Genomic DNA, 7193 nt, shown 5'->3' with positions numbered 1-7193 from the left:
ATTTGCCAGACTGGCGGGTTGAGAAAATATATTCAGCAAAACAACAAATAACCTGCAGTTCAGAAAAAGTGTGGAGCGTGCACTTGTATCAATAACGATGAGAAAAATAGGGTAAGGAGAAGCATAGTCTGTGGGGAGAAATGCCAGATGAAAACAGAGAATAAAAGTCACGAGGTCAGTGTCAAACTCAGGATCCAATTGATCCCTCCCCCCCCCCTCTCTCTCTCTCTCTCTTAGCAAGGGGAATTAGGGACATAAAACCCCCGAATTGTGCAAATTAGTGATGAAAGCATGAATTTTTTATGAAAAAAAGTTCGTGCTCTAAGGTTTAAATTGTGATATAGAACCACTTTCTCATCACTCCAAGAGCTGAGATATCAGCAATTTAAATCGTGTAAAAATTCACGGTGGTGATGAAACTTGCCGCCTTCACAACGACATTTTGCTTTGGTGCCAAAAGGTCACAGACTACGTCATTGGTACCGAGTACACATAATGTACCTTGTTACTTAAATCGAAATCGGAAGTATAACTTATCATTTATTCATAACATACAACTTATCAAATTTATTCATTCACCAAGAGAGTAACATAATTTTAAAAAGTATTTGTTTTTAATCCAAAAGTTTACCAATTTGGTTATTTCAAATTTTACCGGCATTGGAACGCGGAACATGAGATTGTGAAATCGAAGAAATCAAAGTTTTGGTGGTCGAATACGAATACGAGAAAAACAAAAAACAAACATGATTTTTTTCCCTCTCATATCTTTTGTATATTCCGATAGCTTTCAGAGTATAATCTTTATTTTCTTAATGTCTTATTAAATTAGAATTATTTGAAAATAATAGACTCCCGCTCATGTGAAGATATCTATAAACAATGCATCGCATTCTGCGGTTGCTAGTTGCGTCGTCTGCTTTCGGGTCGGCGAGGTCACGAAACGGTGTCTACTTGAACTCTGTCGCCTTTACCCACCTCATAATAATAATAATAATAATAATAATAATAATAATAATAATAATGATAATAATAATAATAATGATGATGATGATGATGATGATGATGATGATGATGATGATGATGATGATGATGATGATGATGATGATGATGATCATCATCATCATCATCATCATCATCATCATCATCATCATCATCATCATCATCATCATCATTAGCAGCATACCGAGCACCTAGATATCGCTTAAGCATCAATGTTAATGTGCCACACTAATTCAATACAGATATGTTAATATTATGGTTTGCGTAATAATATGGTTCAAATCAAATATCAGGTTGAAAATGTCCGTATCATCATCCTCTTTAACATGACCATCATGAACCGCCTCAACCTCATCACCAACAATCCCGTGATCAAGTCACTTAAACCATTAAATCATGGCATTGACAATGTACTAAATCTTGTACTAACTACTAACAATTATATAATGGCAAAGTGTAGTATTTAGGTGGATTGGTCAAAATGATTAATTTGTCAAGAGGTAAAAATAAAATAAAATTAGAATGCCCAGCTCTGTCAAAGCGGAAATCTTGTGGTTTAATGGTACGTGACTTTTGTAGCGTAGTGTTCTACCAGCTATGGTGTTAAGACTTTTAACGGATTAGCAAATGATAGTGACAAGCTAGATTTGTCTGTTGAAGACCGCTCTGAGGATACACTGGAGGTCCTGAAGCAAAATGATACCAAATGGCACAAATTCTGTCGCTCTTGATATACGGCCACAAAAAATCAGAAGGCTCGCTGTGAAAAATGAGAAATCACTAGAAAACTTGTCAAATTATCCCGATCAAGACAATCTCTCATCATCCCACTGTCCAAGGAGGCAGAATATGCGTTTTCCCTCAGATGACGTTATCACAAGAAATAGGACACATTGTATGCTTTGCAACAATAAGATGAAGCTTCCCTCCATTCAATAACGACAAAAGACATGAACGAAAATATCCGCGTGGCTGCAGAAATTATAAACGATGTCCAGATTCTCTCCATATTCTCAAATAGAGATTTGATTGCGCAGGAAGTTCATTTTCAGAAGATTTGTCATGTCCGTTTTATGAACATAAAAAATGCTGAATATTACCAAAACAAACAAAGGTCTAGTTTTGCTGTTGCTGAAATTGTTTCTTCTTCTTCCTCTTCAAGCAGAAACTTCACGTGGAAGGCTCAGCAGCAGTATACCCAATTGTTTAACTGGGAGTTATCCAAATTGTTCCTAAGTCGTATAGTTGAGGGCAGAAACGACTGAAGATGGTAGTCCACTCTAGATTGTGGCAACATAAATTTGCCAGGTTTCCTCTTGTTCTGTTGGAGGCCGTGTAATGACACCTGACCTGACCTTTGTAAAATACATTTAGTTTATTCTTCTCTCTCCTTTCCTTCATCAATGGTTCCAAATGGGGTGTCATATATGACTTTGATTTGTTTGAGGATTTTGTTGAACGATTTTTATAGCTTTTTTTTGGATTGATTCTATTTACCTAATTTCGGAGGTGTGATCGGGATCCCATATCTTACCGCTTTACTCGAGTGTTGGTCTAACATAAACTTTATAGCATTTCTCTTTTATGGTTACTTTGTAGCCGAAGAGGTTTCTTCTCAAGAATCCCAGGGTGGAGTTTGCCTTCCTGTATATGTTTGCAATGTGATCTTTCCAGGTCAGGCGATTGTTTATCGTTACTCCGAGATATTTTGCTTTGGTGACGTCTTCTAGTGTGTTGTTGTGTATTGTGTATTATCTTTCTTTTGTTGGTAATTTTCTGGAACCAAGGTCCCGGTGAAGAATTTCTGAATCTTTCTTATGCCTTATTGGTCTGTACAAAAGGCTGTCATCCGCAAATAGTCTCAGTTGAGTTCCTAGCGACAATCTTTCAGGCAAATCATTGATGTAGATAAGGAACAAGAGGGGACCCAGTACGGTACCTAGGGACACACCTGTAGTACTGGAGCTGAGTCTGACATTGCTCTTTCAGTTGTTTACGATTAGTGAGAAAATCCATTATCCAGTCGTGTGTGTTACTCATGATTCCATATCTCCGCAGTTTAATAGCCAGAGTATGGTAAATGACTTTATCAAATGATTTACTAAAGTCTTATAATATAGCATCTGATTGGAGTTGTTTTATTCATGTTTTCTGTTAGGTTGTTGCAAGTTGTTATTCGTTGTGTTTCACAAAAGCGCTTCTTTCTGGAGTCATGCTATATATAAAACATTCATGTATAGAACAGAGCAGAGAGAGAGAGAGAGAGAGAGAGAGGAGAGAGAGAGAGAGAGAGAGAGAGAGAGAGAGAGAGAGTCCATAAATTGCCAGAATTAATCAAGATGTATAGGAAAGAATGCTGTGAATGAGGTTGCATCCAGTCGTATGTTCACCCAATCAGGTTCAGAGACAGACTCCAGCCGGTCCTACCAGGCTAACCTCAGGAAAGGAAACGTTTTTAGCCTTCAATAAGACAACATCTGGTTTTCTTGAACTCACTGCCATGGAAAAAGCTGACAACGAGGTATTGGCTTATCTTGCGCCGTTAAAATAATTCAAAGAGATTGGGATAAACTAGAAAAGGCTGCTGTTGAATTCTCTCAAGCCCCCCAAGAAAAATGTGTTCCACAGACATTTGTCTAATAAATATGATTTTTGTTGGATCCTAATCATCCAAAAATGTTAATATACGTCACCAAGAAAGTCTTTCATTTTCGAAATTAATAGTTACCAACATCACCATAATCACTACCACTATCACCACCACCACCACCACCACCTCATCATCACCATACTCATCATCATCATCATTATCATCATCATCATCATCATCATCATCATCATCATCACTACCACTACCATCACCACCACCACAACATCATCATCAACATCATCCTGATCATCATCGTCTTCGTCATCATCATCACCATCATCACCATCATCATCACTACCAAAATCACCACCACCACCTCATCAACATCATCACCATCATCACAACTATTATCACCACAATCACCTCATAATCATCATCATCATCATCATTATCACCAACATCACTTCCACCATCATCTTCACCACGATGACGACCAACACAACACAAGTAAAACTAATACCAGCACCATCTCCTCCTCTCCAACCATCCCCCTTCCAGTTCTCATAATACAGCTTTACTACCGGCCCATACGGTCCTATATCACATATAGGCACATTTTTAACAATGATAATTATTTAAGCCAAAATAATCAACCGCTTACACGGGCTAAAAATAATATATTTTTAAAGCGCCGAATTGTCAACAAATATTTCCTGGATTACGTCCCTTTGTTTTAATATAGCTCATATAGGCGGATTTTCATCTCCCTATTTTACACTGTTAGAGGAATTTCTCAATGTGGTTCTATATCAACATCGATTAATAGTGGTCTCAAGTTACTTTGTACCAAATTTGGTGCTTTCATCACTAATTTGCACAATTTTACCCTAATTCCCCTAGCTATCTCTCTCTCTCTCTCTCTCGGCCTGGCGGAGGCTGTCGTGTCAATTGGAGCTTACATTTTTTTTCTTCTCATCATGGTCCTTTTAAATATTTATTCTTCTTTTATCCTAGAACAGATAGGCTATGGTGAACGATTTCATATAGTGCTGAAAGCTGATTTCTCATTTCATTTACTCTTCCGGATCGGAGTTGAAAAATGAAATGAGCCAAGATCCTAATTATGATCGGCGAAGGCTAGATACTTTTATCATATTATACCCATACACATTGAAAACTTAGTCCTTTTGCACACTGGTCATGGACGAAAATGCTATGGCTGTTTTAGGCAGACCTTCTTAGTACACGCAACATTGTGGAACTTCAGAATAACAGTGATGGTGAGACCAGCCCAAAATCCCTGTTATAACCGATTCCTATCATTCGGATAGTGTCTCTATTACATACTTTCAAGCTGACCCTTGTGTGTGTGTGTGTGTGTGTGTGTGTGTGTGTGTGTGTATGTGTGTGTGTGTATGTGTTGTGCTACACACTGTCGGCCAGCAATAAGGCCCATGTTATACAGTATTGTAGTATGTAGCCTATACACACAGACACACAGTTTCACGAACTAGATCTAGTCTCGCTCTTCGTTGCCTTTAGTTGTGGATTTATCAGAGCCTAATGTGGGCTAATGCATTGCATTTGGAAAGATTAAGTAGGTTTGGGGGGGGGGGGGGGAGAGCGGTAGGCCAAGATAGTTTCTCAATAGAATTGATTGACGCCCTCGACGATATGGGAAGAGACAGTCTGACAAAAGCCTTTAATGTCAAATACGAAAAGGGTGAACTGCCTAATGTTTTAAGACAATCGGTATTCATTACCCCCCCCCCCCCCCCAAAAAAAAAAAAAAAAAAAAATCAAACCCAAAAAACACAAGGAACTATTGATTGTGACCAACACAGAACAATCAGCATAATGAGCCAGGCCACAATATTATATTGAATACTTATGAAAAGAATGAGGAGCAAGGTTTTTCCAGAGATAAGTGACGAGCAGTTTGGTTTTGTTAACGAAAATGGTACGTTAAATACAATTTTACATTGAAAACAAAATGCAACGGCCAATCGGAAAACAAAAATTACTTTATCTATGCTTCATTGATTATTCCAAAGCTTTTGATTCAGTACAACATGAAACGCTCTTCAAAATCTTAGAAAAGATCGGTGTATACAGTAAAGACCTTCGATTTGTGAAAACTTATACTGGAATCAAACAGCGTGTCTCAAACTTGATAATGAAACACCGGACTTCTTTAACATCGAGAAGGGAGTAAGAAAATGTTGCTTCTTATCACAGTACCTTTTTAACATATATAGCGAAATAATATTCAAAGAAATTGAAGATATGAAAGACGTCGTCGTTGGAGGGCAGAATATGAATAGCAAAAGATACGCAGACGATGATACTCTGATGACATACTCTCCAGAAAACGTGCAGAAAATTTTAGATATACTGATGAGCAAAAGTGAAGAGATGGGCCTGAAACTAAATATTAAGAAAACCGAATGCATGGTGGTCTCAAAGAATGACAACAATACGACCTTCTACTTGTCAAATAAAGGAGAGTCTATTAAACAAGTTATAAATTTAAATCTTTAGGCACTATCATTACCCGTGACGCACGTGACATAGATGATATAAAACAAAGAATAGCAATAGGTTCCATAAAATGCGACCAATTGTGTCAAGCAACAACCTAAAGTTGAAGACAAGAATGAAAGTAGTAGAAACACTAGTTATAAGTAGCCTTTTATACGGTTGTGAAACGTGGACGCTTGACAATGAATGTATAAGGAGGTTAGAGGCATTTGAGATGTGGATGTAAAAAGAATGTTGAGGCTATCATGGACAGACAACTATACGAACGAGGAAGTGTTGGCGAATGTGAGAAAGGGAAGAATGATGATCGATAAAATCAGAAAGAAGCAGTTACGGGATACTGGGACATGTGTGGCGAAGAGACGGAATAGAAGAGTTGGTAAGATCTCGGCTGATAGAAGGAAAGAGAGCTAGAAGAAGACAAAAAATGACATATCTAGATAACCTAAGAATGGCCATAAGTGATTTAAAAAGCAACGCAGATTTCATGCGCACCGCAGAGGATCGTGATTCGTGGAGACAGCTGACCGGCAACGTGCTGAAGAGTACAAGCCACGATGGATGGTGAATAACCGATTATGCTCTTTAAAGTCCCTGCTATAGTCGGAACATTTTATCAAAGACAACGAGGAAGAAAGAATTTAAGGATTAAAAAAACTATGCCATAACCGGGCTCCTGTTATAGCCTAACTTGTTATACGCGTGCTCCACTGTACTTACTTGTTGACGGATGCTTGAGTGATCGCATGCTGCCCACGCCAGACTTCCGGTGAGTTTTTGTTTACATTCAGTCTAATGACTGCTTACTTTAAATTTCAGCGTTCATGGACATGATGATAAATTATAGATAAAGGGTAGATAGAAAGAACGTCAACATGCCTAAACATTTCGGCAGTGATAATCAACTCAATGTAACACGTTTTAAAGTTACAATTACTTCTAATTGACGGTCGTTGGTCATGTGGTTGACGACGATGTTTAATTGGCAGGAAGTTTTTGGCATTTTTATATCCCTGACTCTGACACAAGCAATTCGATAAGATAGGGGTGATGATAAAGA

General features: G+C 38.1%; 1 protein-coding gene across 6 annotated transcripts in view; it reads left to right on the top strand.

Moving 5' to 3' along the window:
- Positions 1-15: 15 nt before the first annotated feature.
- The window catches only part of LOC144957789 (beta-mannosidase-like), a 36802-nt gene continuing 29624 nt past the window's right edge, over positions 16-7193 (top strand). Inside the window, exon 1 of one of the 6 annotated variants that reach the window (XM_078889213.1) lies at positions 16-111. The gene's annotated coding sequence lies outside the window, so the exon portion shown is untranslated. Of the gene's footprint in view, positions 175-6884; positions 7181-7193 lie in introns of those variants that run through there. The other 5 variants (XM_078889216.1, XM_078889212.1, XM_078889209.1 and 2 more) reach the window with 5 other exon arrangements.

Source organism: Berghia stephanieae, chromosome 12, assembly GCF_034508935.2.
Source record: "Berghia stephanieae isolate SIO BIC M18660-M18661 chromosome 12, UCSD_Bste_1.3, whole genome shotgun sequence".
Classification (NCBI taxonomy): domain Eukaryota; kingdom Metazoa; phylum Mollusca; class Gastropoda; order Nudibranchia; family Aeolidiidae; genus Berghia; species Berghia stephanieae.
The sequence above is the reverse complement of the archived record's forward strand: the minus strand, read 5'-3'. Positions and strand labels throughout refer to the sequence as shown.